The 15,097-nt window shown below is 36.9% G+C and overlaps 1 protein-coding gene across 5 annotated transcripts in view; it reads left to right on the top strand.

Annotated features, from left to right (window-relative positions):
* LOC106880514 (protein PHTF2) overlaps positions 1-15,097 on the top strand; it is a 93,528-nt gene that overhangs the window by 7,251 nt on the left and 71,180 nt on the right. For 2 of the 5 annotated variants that reach the window (XM_089348731.1, XM_089348721.1), the window contains exon 1: positions 1,838-2,177. The exons of 1 other annotated variant lie outside the window; for it this stretch is intronic. The gene's annotated coding sequence lies outside the window, so the exon portion shown is untranslated. Of the gene's footprint in view, positions 1-809; positions 1,233-1,837; positions 2,178-15,097 lie in introns of those variants that run through there. 2 more of the 5 variants (XM_089348719.1, XM_089348729.1) reach the window with 2 other exon arrangements.

The following is a 15,097-nucleotide window of genomic DNA, read 5'->3' as shown; positions in this document are numbered from 1 at the left end:
AAAAAAAAAAAAAAAAAAAAAGGGGTAAAAGTTACGTGATGGTGGTGCTTATTCCGAAACTCTGCATTGATGAAATTGTTTTCAACATTTATTCATTTAGTTTCGAAAATATATATTCTTATCATTCGATAACGTTAAACGCTTTCAAACATTTTGAGAATTACTAAATTATAATTCATTTAGTTTTAAAACGTAATTTTTAATCGTCTACATGTTTCAAAAGTCTCCTTTCACCCTTATTCATTCTGGTTTTGCGAGGCGGACAAAATGCTTGTAAAAATTACACAGACAAGAATTAGTTATTCTGATAAAATAAAGGAGAGATTAAAGTAAAGAATAAGCTACAGCAAAACTATTTAAGTGTATATTATTAACCAATTTATGTCGGGAAAACCGTAAAAATGAAATCGGAAAAAAAAAATTTAAATAGTAATTTAAAAAATACGGTGATGGAATCAAAAGTAAACACTGCTTAAAGGAGTGTTGAGTAACAAGATGTGGCCTACATATCTGTAATTAGAACGAAAAGGTGGGAAGGGAAGGAATGTGAGAGGAAGTAACATTGGGGGGGGGGGAGATTTAGAGAATAGGAGAAAAAAACAGGGGTTAATAAAAGAAAAAAGTCAGTGAAATTTAACTTAGAAAAATAATGAGGAAAGTGGCGGAGAGAACATGAGAAATCGATGAAGAACAAGGAAATAAATGTGAAACTGAGAGAGAGAGAGAGAAGATAGAAAGAAAGAAGGGGGGAGCGAGGGAGTGAGAGAGTAAGGTGAACCATTTAAGAACTAAGTAACGAAAGAAACGGTATTTAAAGAGGAGTAAGTTTATTATACATATACATACATAAACATACGTGTGCGTGGATGAAATAGGTAATGAGGGAGAATAAGAGAAAAAAAAGTAAATAAGAAAGAACAAACGAATGAAAGAAGGAATATGAGGGAAAAGTAAAAATACATTTAAAGATTTTTAAAAGCGAATTAAAAAAGCAAACAAATTAAAAAGAGAAAGAAAGGCTAATTAATGAGTGTACAAGGGAGATAACCGTGTTTGTCGCTTAATGCTCGTCTCTCACTTTCACCTTAACGCGAGAGACGGCGACATTGGAGTACCTTGCTTGTATCGTGTAATTGTTATCAGAATACAAACATTACCGGCATCGTTCGGTGTCCAGATGGAAGGAATCGGTCAGAGATTATAGATTATTCACACAACGACTACATTGAAATGTAAGATTTTTTTTTTCAAACAAATTCCTTAAACTACTCACTTCCCACTTTCCTTTCCAAAACAATAACAACAAAAAGTGTAAATCAGCTAAAACAACTTTCCAGTCAATAATTTTCCTCCTCTATTTGTTTTCTTAATTACACAGGCAAGTTGGTTCGATATGTACACGCACACATTGTATATATATATATATATATATATATATATATATATATATATATACACACACACATACAACTTGTGTATTTATACGCAATGTTTATATTAAGGGTTTTGGTGAATATTTTGATCAGAAAATATTGTGCTATTTTTCTCAGTGTTATTGTTGTTAATTAATAATAGTTAGATAAATCATTATCGTTTTTCTTAGTTGCATCTTTATTTTCATTTCACTGACAGAAGCTGGGTGCTTTTGTTATTGTTGTGTTTTTCTATTTGCTGTCTAAAAATATTGGTGTCTAGTGTGATTTATGGAAGAGAAGAAAGGGAAAAAAATTGTTACATAAAAAGAGACAAAAGTTTATACGGAAAAAAACATGATATGGCGATAAAGATGAAAATGCTGTATTGGTGCAGCTCTACATGAAGAGTAGATTGTTTGAACAGGGGAGTGTTAGTGACAAGGAGACACAGACGGCTGGCTAGACGATGCGAACTAATGGAACCAGACAGAAAAGGATGGGGAGTAAGAAAGAAGTAATCGCTTGCGCTATTTCCACTATCTTTGGACATACTGCTTCAGGCAGCATGGAAACAACCATCCTGCTCTATTTCACTCTTCGATCCTAATATGCTGGTCATTTTATGGTTAGCTTAAAGAACTCTACCACCTCCAAGCACCTATATTTTAAAGAACACGATATAAATCGATTCATCTTGTATCAACCCAAGCGACCGGTATTCGCAGCTTGTTTGCTCCCTAAATGAATCTCTTTGAGTCAAATGTGAGTTGTTTTAAAATATTTGTTTATCATGCATTCGACAAATTTTTGAATGGGGGTGGGGGAATAATCAGTTAATGTGACACCAGTATGTTACTATCACATACTCCTTGATGAGTTAAAAGTTAAACATAATTCCACTAAAATTTGAACTATGAGCTGTCTTAATATACGACAATGAATTTTTTTTAAATCTTGATAGTATTAGTAATGATTTTTAAAAATATAGACACGTTGCCTTCTTAACTGAGTTGGGTTTTAAGAAAACAACAGTTATTGTTGTTTAGCCCTTAGCAAGTGGAGAGAGCACGTAGAGGCAACCTCATCATCAGTTCTATTTGGTAATGGTTTCTAACATTGGCACATGGCTACACATTTTTGCAACAGAACACAGATTATTGAAATGTTTTGTTGATACTTGTTAATCCCGGAAGGCTGAGCGACGAAATTGATCAAAATTATATGATAGTAATTTCCATGAAAATGACTGTTTCTTTTATGTAAAGAAGAAAAACAATTTTTTTCTTCATATACAATGTGCCTCCTGTTTATAGTGTGGATAAAGTAAGACGTCACAACTTCCAATAGAGTAATTGATTGCTACCTAACTGAAGCGACATGACCCACCGGGAAATGAAACCGGCGCTGTCAACTTTCTCTTACCTCCAAATGGTTAACAATAATGAGTATCTGTGTGTGAATACTGTTTTACTCTATTTCTCCCTCTCTCTCTAACTTACATGCTGCACACACAAATGTGTGTATTTGCATTTATTATTTTTCAATTGATTAAAAAGGAAAAAGACAACAACGAGGATAATGAAAATAACTAAAGAAGCACAATGATTATTCGCCGTCTCTTCATTCTAAATTGTCCAGTCAATTCACCCGGATTTTTAATTCTTAAATATTAACTATTGCTTGCCTTGCAGGCCAAATAAGTCTCATACACATGGTTCCTTTTTGTTGCTCTTCCTGCTGCCAACTCTTATAAGTTACTTTTTACGATATGCATGGACAGTATGTATCATGATTCACACAGTGTTGTTAAAATTTAAATATAACAACTTTAAAAATTATTAAACCCCCCCCCTCCCAAATCATCATAAACAGAAAGAACGATTGTGATTTCGAAGTTTCGGCGAAGGTGGCTTGTCAAACTGAAAGTGTAAGAGTTAAAAGCTTATATAAAAACAATGAAGGTAGTAAGTATAAAATGCCTCTGGAATTAACAAAGAATAACTGAGATATATTCTAAGTTCTAAATGTAAAGAAATTCGAACAGTTTGGCGTTATTACTGGAATCTCATTTTAGTGGGTGATTGAGTAAATTTTCGAAGAATGAGAAATAGCATTACAGCATTAGTATTCATTCAGTAAAAAATTAAATATTAACCTTCAACAAGGTATAGAGAAATTATGAAATGAAGTGAAATGAAGCATGGTTGTCAAATAAGACAACTAAACTCTAGCATGTACAGAGGTGAATAGGAACGAAACCATCGTGGAAACTGGAGAGCTACATCTACAGGCAAATTACCAATTAAGATAGCATAATAATAATAATAATAATAATAAAATGGAAAATCAAGGAGATTCATGTACTCTGGATAGTTGACATGTAATATAAGGGAGATAATTAAGGCCTGATTCATGCAACTCGAACGAAGTAAAAAAAAAAATAAGGACTATATGAAAAATAATAAGTTTGCATAGGGTTAAAAATAACAATAGGTAATATTAAACAGGTAAAAATTTAGTATAGGTGTCTTCAAATATAATATATACATACATTACAATCATACATTTCTCTGTGTATATGTAATATATAAATTGTTTTAACATCTATTTTTCCATGCTCACATGTATTAGACAAAGTTGGTTGTGGCAGAAATTTTGTGGCTGGATGCTCTTCCTGATACCAACTTCTAAGTAACGTAATATTTCCCCATGGCCTGGCATGTTTCACAGAAGATACATAATGTATTTATATGTATGTATGTGCACATATATCAATATCTGTGTATATATGCATACTTATATATATATATATATATATATAGACGGTTTAGATATAGATTCAAAGTTGAATATGGTACTTATGCGTAGGCACCCGAATATCGCATCCCAAAAGGATAGGTGATTAAAATAAAAAAATAAGCAACACGGATTTCAAAGGTGATTGCAGTACGCACATTTCATGCTACTTCAATTTATTTAAGTAATGCGAGCATTACCTTAAATGCAATATGAAGAGCAATCTTCAGCTGCACGAAAATGCAGAAAATGATAGACTCGGCTATGTCAAGATGGACTTATGTATTCTTCCTCACATTTGGATTTTTATATATTCTCTCTCCCACTTGGATTTGAAATGTTGCCACATTTATATGTCTTTTCTACAGTAATTTTTCTGCATTTTCGTGCAGCTGAATATTGCTCTTCATATTGCATTTAAGGTAATGCTCGCATTACTTAAATAAATAGAAGTAGCATGAAACGTGCGTACTGCAATCACCTTTGAAATCCGTGTTGCTTATTTTTATATATATATATATATATATATATATATATATATATATATATATATATTTGTGTATGTTCTTTCATATATGTATAAAAGTGCAAAGACCCACGCTATGGGTTTATGCCTAGAAAGTTCCCCTCTGAGGCACAATCCAGGCAAAGTTGTTTTGTGGAAGACCAACAGTTGCTCATGCATATCAGTCTCTCCTCTCCATGCTACTAATGCTGTCCAAAGGAAAGGCAACAGCCAGTGCAGCTTGGCACCAATGACATTGCAATTCATTTCTGCTGCTAAATGAACTGGAGCAATGTGAAATAGAGTGTCTTGCTCAAGAACATAATACACAGCCAAGTCTGGAAGGGAAGATAGTTTTTGTATGTGGCAGATGCTCACGAGCAAAAAACACTGAAAATGTGCAGAGAACAACTTCCACTACATTCCAGGGAGAAAAACTAGAGGTAGTTGATAGCTTCCATTACCTAGGTGACCAAGTCAGTAGCTGGGGAGGGTGTGCTGAAAGTGTAACTGCTAGAATAAGAATAGCCTGGGCAAAGTTCAGAGAGCTCTTACTTCTGCTGGTGACAAAGGCCTCTTGCTCAGAGTAAAAGGTAGAATGTATGACACGTGTACAAACAGCCATGCTACATGACAGTCAAACATGGGCTGTGACTGCTGAGGACATGCGTAAGCTCACAAGGAATGAAGCCAGTATGCTCCGCTGGATGTGTAATGTCAGTGTGTATACTCGACAGAGTGTAAGTACCTTGAGAGAAAAGTTGAACCTAAGAAGCATCAGATGTAGTATGCAAGAGAGACGACTGTGTTGGTATGGTCATGTGGCGAGAATAGATGAGGATAGCTGTGAGAAAAAGTGCCACACCCTAGCAGTTGAGGGAACCTGTGGAAGAGGTAGACCCAGCAAGACCTGAGATGAGGTGGTGAAGCACGACCTTCAAACATTAGGCCTCACCAAGGCAATGACTAGTGACCGAGACCTTTGGAAATATGCAGTGTGTGAGAAGACCTGGCAAGCCAAGTGAGACCATAACCTGTGGCCTATGCCAGGGGTGTAACCAGCCCACTTATGCATACCTCTCCTTCATTGGACACTAAACTCTGCTTGCGAATACCTGTTGATGCAAGTGAAATCAAAATTGAATCAAATTTAATGAGTGGAGTGCTAAGAGCATCATCCAAGCACGATCACTGCCAGAGCAGCTGACTGGCTTCTGGGCCAGTGGCACGTAAAAAGCACCACTCAAGCGTGATCATTACCAGCGTTGCCTTACTGGCACTTATGCCGGTGGCATGTGAAAATACATTCGAGCGAGGTCATTGCCAGTGCTGCTGGACTGGCTCCTGTGCAGGTGGCACGTAAAAAACACCATTTTGAGTGTGGCTGTTGCCAGTACCGCCTGACTAGCCCTTGTGCCGGTGGTACGTAAAGCACTCACTACACTCTCAGAGTGGTTAGTGTTAGGAAGGCCATCCAGCTGTAGTAACTCTGCCAGATCAGATTGGAGCCTGGTGCAGCTATCTGGTTCACCAGTCCTCAGTCAAATCGTCCAACCCATACCAGCATGGAAAGCGGACGTTAAACGATGATGATGATGACAAAGCATTAGTGAACCTCAGGTTAGAGAAGAAGAGGCTTGTTCAAGTTGCCATGAAGTAGGACTAAATCTGAAACCATGTTGTTAGTAGATGAACCACTCAACTCTGCAGACATGTCTATGCCTATATGTGTGTGCATGTATAGCTTTGTGACTTGGGTGTTGGGTGTATATCATATGTTGAATCTCTGGACTGAGCAAGGTATTTCATTTGACATTGCCCCTGTCTACTTGGCTAAAATGAGTATCAACCATGTATTGATGCATCATTCTCTTCCTCCGGCTGTTAGATTCTGGATATTTAACCGGGTCAATGGTGGGAAGTTGAGAGCATGTCTATGTATGTTTGCAACTATTTAGACACCTAAAACAATTAATAGTAAGTTTGGTTCACACTACTAAGTAATCTTTTAATCTTTAATTCTGAGTGATGGCTTCATTTCAAATATCTCAATATAATATATATATATATATATATATATATATATATGTCAAAGTACAGTATAGTGTTATACATCATCATCATCATCGTTTAACGTCCGCTTTCCATGCTAGCATGGGTTGGACGACTTGACTGAGGACTGGTGAAACCGGATGGCAACACCAAGCTCCAATCTAAATTTGGCAGAGTTTCTACAGCTGGATGCCCTTCCTAATGCCAACCACTCACAGAGTGTAGTAGGTGCTTTTACGTGTCACCTGCACGAAGACCAGTCAGGCGATACTGGCAACGGCCATGCTCGAAATGGTGTCTTTAATGTGCCACCCGCACAAGCCAGTCCAGGGGCACTGGCAACGATCTCGCTCGAAAATCCTACGGAAGCCAGTCAGGCGGTACTGGCAACGGCCACGCTCAAAATGGTGCATCTTATGTGCCACCCACACAAGAGCCAGTCCAGGGGCACTGGCAACGATCTTGGCTTGCCGGGTCTTCTCATGCACAGCACATTTCCAAAGGTCTCGGTCAGTAGTCATCGCCTCGGTGAGGCCCAATGTACGAAGGTCTTGCCTCACCACCTCAGCCCAGGTCTTCCTGGGCCTACCTCTTCCACGGGTTCCCTCAACTGTTAGGGTGTGGCACTTTTTCACGCAGCTATCCTCATCCATTCTCACCACATGTCCATACTAGCGCAATCGTCTCTCTTGCACACCACAACTGATGCTTCTAATGTTCAGCTTTTCTCTCAAGATACTTACACTCTGACGGGTATTCACATTGACATAACACATCCAACAGAGCATACTGGCTTCATTCCTTGCGAGCTTACGTATGTCCTCAGCAGTTACAGCCCATGTTTCATTGCCATGTAGCATGGCTGTCCGTACACATGCGTCATACAGTCTGCCTTTTACTCTGAGTGAGAGTCCCTTTGTCGCCAGCAGAGGTAAGAGCTATCTAAACTTTGCCCAGGCTATTCTTATTCTAGCAGCTACACTTTCAGCACACCCACCCCCACTACTAACTTGGTCGCCCAGATAGCGGAAGCTATCGACTACCTCTAGTTTTTCACCCTGGAATGAGATAGAAGTTGTTTCCTGTTTGTTTACAGTCTTTATTGCACCTGAACATCTGCCATGGTTTAATTCAATCACAAGCAACTGATTTTGATGATGAATTACAAATAGCATTTCTTGTACTGTCGTTTAATATAATTTTTATTAAATGATTTTTTTTTTATTCACCAGTGGGTCTATTTTGAGGTTCATGAGAAAGAATGTGCAATTATGTTGTCAGTATGAAATAAATTTGTTTCTGTTGTTGAGGATTGGCGTAGGGTGGCAACAATTAAGACCACAAGATTTTAATTCATTATTAAATGCTGGAACCTTATCTACTCTTTTCCAAGAAATGCTGCTGAATTATTTTCCCTCATCTGATTTCACAGTATATTTTAGAAGTCATGTGATGTTATCTGAGTGACATGGAATGAGCTATATTCTGCTAGGGTATGTCATCTTTGAAGGCGTGCTCTACGAGTACTATAGAGCTTGTTGACATAATATTAGTGGAGACCTCAGTATGGTATACAATATATTTTTCTAAACATTTACCTTGTTATTGCCTTTTGAATTGTGTTTGTTTGCAGTAGGATTCTTGATGTCCCTTAACATATTTCACCTTTGCTGTTCTTGAGCAACTGGAAATTATATTCTAATCACGAAGAGAAAATATTTTGCAATACATTTTAATCATTATATTGTGGGTTATAGTATATTTCTCCCAGTATTTGTAGAGTTTTTTTCTTTTCTTTTTTATGCTTTTGGTTGGAAGGATAAAACTTTTACAGAGACTGGTCTATTTGATGTGGTTGATGTTCAGTTCAAACAGAAGTAAGTTGATACTAATTGGAACAGCATGTGTAGGTTGGAAATTCCAAAAAGTTGATGTTTTAGGAGAAAAAGATTGAAAATAGTGGTTAGTGCAAGAGGAAGAGAAATGGGCATGATGAGTGTTCATGGGTTGAGGTGGCAAATAACTAGCTAACTCTAAAAGGCTAGACTGTTATAGTTGTGGTAGAAGAATTAGGGTGAAGAAACTACATCATTTCTCTAACTGTTACAGTGTGTTGTTGAAAAAGTTTTTATGCTAATTTGTTTGATGTATTTCATTTGGGTGCAGTCAGTAATGTCTCTGTGTGTAACAGCAGCACCATTCTCTGTGTGGGGGAAGTTTTCCATTGCAATTTTTATTTGAGCCTTGTAGAGAGATGTTTGGAGCTTGGGTATTTTCAGGGTCTGAAAAATATAACTACTCTTTGGAAAGATTTTACTATGCTTTGACTGAAATTGCTAGGAAATATCATCAATGACTGTGTAGTATAGTAGTTGTGATTTTAAAGGCTTTAGTTATGTCTTGCTTATGATGAGGGAAAGTGAATCAGAAGACTGTTTCCATGTTACATGTATTGATTGTCATTTTGTGTAGTTGAAGAAGATTAAATTGTGTCCATGTTTCTGCAGTTTCCGCTGTTACTTTTTGGTAGTAAATACTAATTTTTCTGAATATTGGCTGTGGGTTAGTGCATCATTTTCTACTCTGTAGCATAATGAATAGCAATTTATTTCAAAGATTCTGGGGTTACTTGAATGTGCAATGAATGCACATCCAACTCTCCTTCATTTTCATCTTCTGTGAAAACCTGTTGGGCCATGGGGAAATATTATCTTACTTGGAAATAGGTGAATTTTGGTGATAGGCATCTACTTGTTGAAAATCCGCCTCAACAAATTCTGTCCAACTCATGCAAGCATGGAAAAAGTGCACATTAACATGATGACAATGATTATCACACACACACACACATGTACGCACATCATCACTTTTAGAAGAGTTGAAACTGAAGTGTGGATTTTGTTGACTGTATTTTCTATATTCCACACTACATTTCAGTCACTCTTCCCACCCCCAAATCTTAACTGTGTTCAGGTTCTATGCCTATAAATGGGTGAGTGGATAGAGTTCACATTGTTACCTCATTATCTTGAGTTCAATTTCATTGCGTGCCACCTTGGGCAAGTGATTTCTGCTGTAGCCTTGAGCTGACTAGCACTTTGCAAATAGAATTGATAAACGAAAACTCTATGGAAGCTTTAGATTCTATTTTATCTGATATACACACACATATGTATGTATGTATGTGATTGTTTACATTTTGTGTCCTTACATGAAAACATTAATGAAAAAGAAAATAGAAATGGTGACATGTTGGCATTCACTGTCAACAGAATGTCCTCTAGCTCTGCACTTCGAAAGATAAGTGGAATTTTAAAAAAATGCCCTTCCTTGAAAAGTAGATAAGGATTTAGCAATAGGAAAAACATTCAGCTACAAAAAAAAAAAAGAAAAAAAACTTCAGTGGGTATTTGTTCAACCCAAACTAGCATGGAAAAACAGACAAACTAGCTGTGTGCACACACACACATATATATATTCTCTTGTTACTGCTTTGGTAAGTATGATAAAATCTATGCTTTTAGGGAAGATGTTAGAAGGTAAAAAAAATATCACAGAATGGCTCCCATGCTGGTGGCATGTAAAAAACACCATTCGAGTGTGATTGTTGCCTTACCGGCACATGTGCCAGTGACACATGAAAAACAACATTTGAGTGTGATCGTTGCCAGTGCCGCCGGACTGGCTCCTGTGCAGATAGCATATAAAAAACGCCTTTTGAGCATGGTCGTTGCCAGAACTGCCTGACTGGCCCTCATGCCAGCAGCATGTAAAAGCACCCACTACACTCTTGGAATGGTTGGTGTTAGGAAGGGCATCCAGCTGTGGAAACTTTGCCAGATCAGATTGAGCCTGGTGCAGCCTTCTGGCTCACCAGTCCTCAGTCAAACTGTCCAACCCATGCCAGCATGGAAAGCGGATGTTAAACGACAATGATGACGATGACATTTGTTGTGTTTGCTGCAATGCTTGAAATAATATTGGCTACAGAGCAGATGTTGTTTTCTATTGATCATATGATGTAGTGGTTTGTTTCTGGTATTGTCATTTATTGCTCATCCCTAGCCAAGCTGTAGAGTCATATATTTCTTATAGTGATTGAAACACACAAAAATACATATCCAATATGAATCATGAGATTACTGTTTAGAGAAGAAGTTATCCTCAGACTGGTGATCTAACCTGAATACTCACAGCAAAAACTCTGCTAAAAGCACCAAGAGACCAGGTGATAGTGTTAAGCATAAAAAAACAGGAGCAGTCTCTCTTATGGTCTTTCATGTCTTTCCATTTACTGAATTTCCTTTGCAAGACTTTGTTTTACCTCAAGCTGTGGGAGCAGGCATGTCTGATAAATACTTTATCAATTGTGAGATGGGAGATGCTATGCACTGGAATTGAACTTGAAACCATGTAGTTGTGAAGGGAATATTTTAACCTTACAGTTATGCCTGCTCCCCTAATTCTAATCTCAGAATCAATAAAGTGTATACCAGACATATACTAAGGTAAATTGGTCCCATAGTAGTGTGAGAAATGGTTATTAGTGAAACGTCAGGATTGATAGAATGAGGGATGAAATATCTTGTACTCTTTAGCTATGTTACTTTATGTTTTGAATTGAAACTTGCTTGGCTTGATTTTGCCTTTCATCCTTTTGGAGTTGGTAAAAGAGCAGCCACGTAATTGTGGGTTGATTAAATTGATAACTCTTCAATATGTATTCTTGTAGAAAAACAGAGATCACTATCATTCTTTATTTTTCAAGTTGGGTTGGCTTTTATCCCTCTGGGATCATTAAAATAAGTACTTGGAGTCAACTGAAACTATTATTCTTATTCTTCATTATGCTTCACATATTGGTGGCATTGTGCCAACTGTTTAAGAAACAACAATTATATTTTGAAGTTTTGCGAATGGATCTTCTTGAAGTTGACTCTACTCTCTACCCCTCGATGAAAGTCAATTGAATGACTACTAGTGATATAATACATTAGAACCAAAAATAAAGTTTATGTAATGTTGATAAGTTTTACTTGTGTTTTTAATAAGTTGATAAGTTTTGTGTTTTACTTGTGTTAAAATTTTCTCTCCTCGCAATAATTCAACCGTAGCAACATTCCCCAAATTCTCTTTTGCATTATTTGTCAAAACAGACCCTTGCCAGATTACTCAGATTGCATACTTTACTCTACAGGAGACTTGCTTGTTTGTTTATTTATCTTATGCCTGCTTTCCTATGTTAGCATGACTTGGACTGGTACTTATTCCAAGGTAGTATTTTCACAATCAGATGCTTTTCCTATTGCCAACTCTTTTCTGTTTTCCAAGTGAGTTTTTATTCCACCACTTTGATAATGAAGCTACAAGATGTAATGTTCACTGGAAATGTAAACATGCCTACTGCTTTGTTTTCCTTCACAGTCTTATGTGAGACATGGAAATGCTAATTGTCATGCACACACTCACATGTACATGCACGTGTGCATGTACATATATGTAGTATATGTATATATTAGTGTTACTCATCATCTGATGGGCTAACTTTGGAAGTATATTTATCTACAATGGATAATAACAAGAAATATGGTATAAACAAAAATATTTATTAGTCATTGGCTCCCTCTTCCTCCTTTATCTCTATGATTCTTTCTTACTGTATATGTGTATAGCATTCCTTTACTCATTGCCTACCACTAAGCCTAGTGTGTGCACCCCTCCTACTTGTTATGTTAACTCTGTATCTCTCTTTTACTTTTCTCTCCTCTCTCTATATCATGTAAAGCTTGACTTGAGAAATCAAATAGCCCACATTTTATATTGGTTATTAAATATACACACACACACACACACACACAATGGGTCTCCATGTAACTCACAAGGTATTGGTCAACCTGAGGAAAATACTTGTCAAAGGAGTTGCACAGTAGGCCTGAATCTAAGGCCATGTGGTTGGAAAACAAACTTGTTAACCACACAGCCATGCTTGCACCTATAAATCTTTATCCTTCCCTACAGACAGAAATTTTGTGCCTGCCTTGCCAGAAGTATCATCATATCTCTCCAGATGGCTATTGTTGGAATTATTTTGTAATGTTTAGACACTGGTGGAAGTTGTCTGATGCTATTGTTGTTTGCCCTCAGTGTATCTTGGACTACAGTCTTTCATGTGTCCTTTTTTGTAAAAAAAAAAAAAAAAAGAAAAGAAGTCTGACTTTGTTTCTGAAGTGTAACTTTGTTTCTGTTTCTGTTGTGTTGAGCAACCATGTACAGCAGGCATAAACAACCTCTTTCGAGAAGCAGGCTACATGAGTAATGGTTGATTATCAGGCATGCTTATAATATAATTTTCATTGGTGTGCCATTTAGAAAGTAACGCTTGACTGATGTAGAGATTCCCTTTTAAACTCAAGCTTCATATTCTTTTCTACTCTAGGCACAAGGCCCGAAATTTTGGGGGATGGGGCTAGTCGATTAGATCGACCCCAGTACGCAACTGGTACTTAATTTATCGACCCCAAAAGGAGGAAAGGCAAAGCTGACCTCGGCGAAATTTGGCTCAAGTTTCATATTGTTTAAGCCTAGGTCAATATTGATCGTCAGATCTAAGATTATAGATGACCATCCTGTCAAAACCGTGTCTAGGATGACATTATTATCCTATGTTACCTTTCCTTTTCCAAAATATGTTGTGATTTGAGGAAGATTTGGCTATGTCCGAATGGAGGGTGATTGTACAAATTGTGCTCACCAAGGTCAACTTAATGTTGCAAACTCCTTGATTTGATTATATAAGTGATTGCATTTAAACGTCTACGCTTACGTGATTTCATTATGGCAGCTGCAATTTAAACCGTGTTGAAACAGTGTGGTTTAGAGCACGACATTGTATTGAACTTAAAAATAAGGATTCCTTATTTATTTATCATCCTGTCCGCCATCCTTCCTCTCTTACTCTCTTTTCAACAATGACAAGTGATTAAGTGTGCCTGGAAAGCAAATAAAATTGAACAGAACAAAGACATTGCAGATGAATGGCATCGACCATATCCACTATTAACATTTCAGCGCGTGTATCTGTTGTCTCTTGCCTTTGCTAGAAATGGCAACCAAACTCTCAATCACATTGCACCGTTTTGTCTTATCAAAGAACATATCGAATAATGTAATCTGAAGTGCACGTTATATAAGAGTAAAAGATGGCATAGTCATGGCTGGAATGCAACTGATCATAGATCTGCTCTATTAAGACGAACTAAGGGTTAAAAAAGCAACAAAAATAAGCGGTGTATAAATAGACATTTAATAAAACTGGAATATGGCTGAAAAAAAAACAAGCAAAAAAAAAAAGCAGAATTAAAAACAAAAACACCTTATGGTAGAAGAATTTAGAAAATGAATCTAGCTGAAAGTTTCAGTTTTAAATTGAAAGTAAATAGAAGTTTACTTTATAAAAGAATTTAAAAGCAGCAACGACTCCAACGAAATCTCACCATTTTCAAAGAATAACTACACCAACGATATTTATTCAGAACCTATCACAGTTCTTTCTTCTCTCTTTCCTCTCTAGTGGCCTTTCTTTGAGAAACATTCAGAAATCTATCTCTAATGCCATTATCGGCATTTAACAAAAGAAAAGAATTTAACTCCCTCCCTCCCATTTCCACACTCTCTCTCTCCTCTCCCTCCCTCCCTCTCACCGCCTCTCATACCAACATTTCTTAATCTTGCTGCCTTCTTCTCATTTTCTGCTTCTGTCATTCCTCTTCCCCTTACTGTCTGGTTCTTTGTGTATATGTTATTTTTATCTCTTTGCCGTGCTTACTTCTCTTCTTAGCACTCTTTCTTATGTTTAGAACAAATGTGTTATGAGGCATGCTTTCGTTATATATTTATTGCTCAAATCCTTAATTTTCTCAATTCAATTCATCATTGGTTCAGTTCTTTAGTACAATTAACAAATTTCATAAGTAATCGTATTTTTTCATCCATTTTTTTTTCTCTCTACAGCCTGCACACAATATAAAATTTTATGGATGAGTTCACGCATGCATGCACGCACACACAAACGCATACATGAATGATCACACACAATGCATTTTTAAGAGAGCTCCCCTATTTTACTGATGTGTAATTCCTTACCTTCTGAACCTCTTTCCTCTCCCTTATATGTACCTATTGGCACTAGTTCATCTTTCTACATAGTTATCTTATTTCTCATTATCATCACCCTCTCTTATTTATTTATTTGTGAAAGATTTATTTGCCTGTGAAAGTCTGCCCAGTTTGCCAGAAATCATCTCCCAATCCCTCAAAAGCTACTCCCTTC

The sequence above is a fragment of the Octopus bimaculoides genome, chromosome 3, assembly GCF_046866305.1.
Source record: "Octopus bimaculoides isolate indiv1 chromosome 3, ASM4686630v1, whole genome shotgun sequence".
Classification (NCBI taxonomy): Eukaryota; Metazoa; Mollusca; class Cephalopoda; order Octopoda; family Octopodidae; genus Octopus; species Octopus bimaculoides.
Note: the sequence above shows the minus strand (reverse complement) of the source record. Positions and strands in the feature narration are given on the sequence as shown.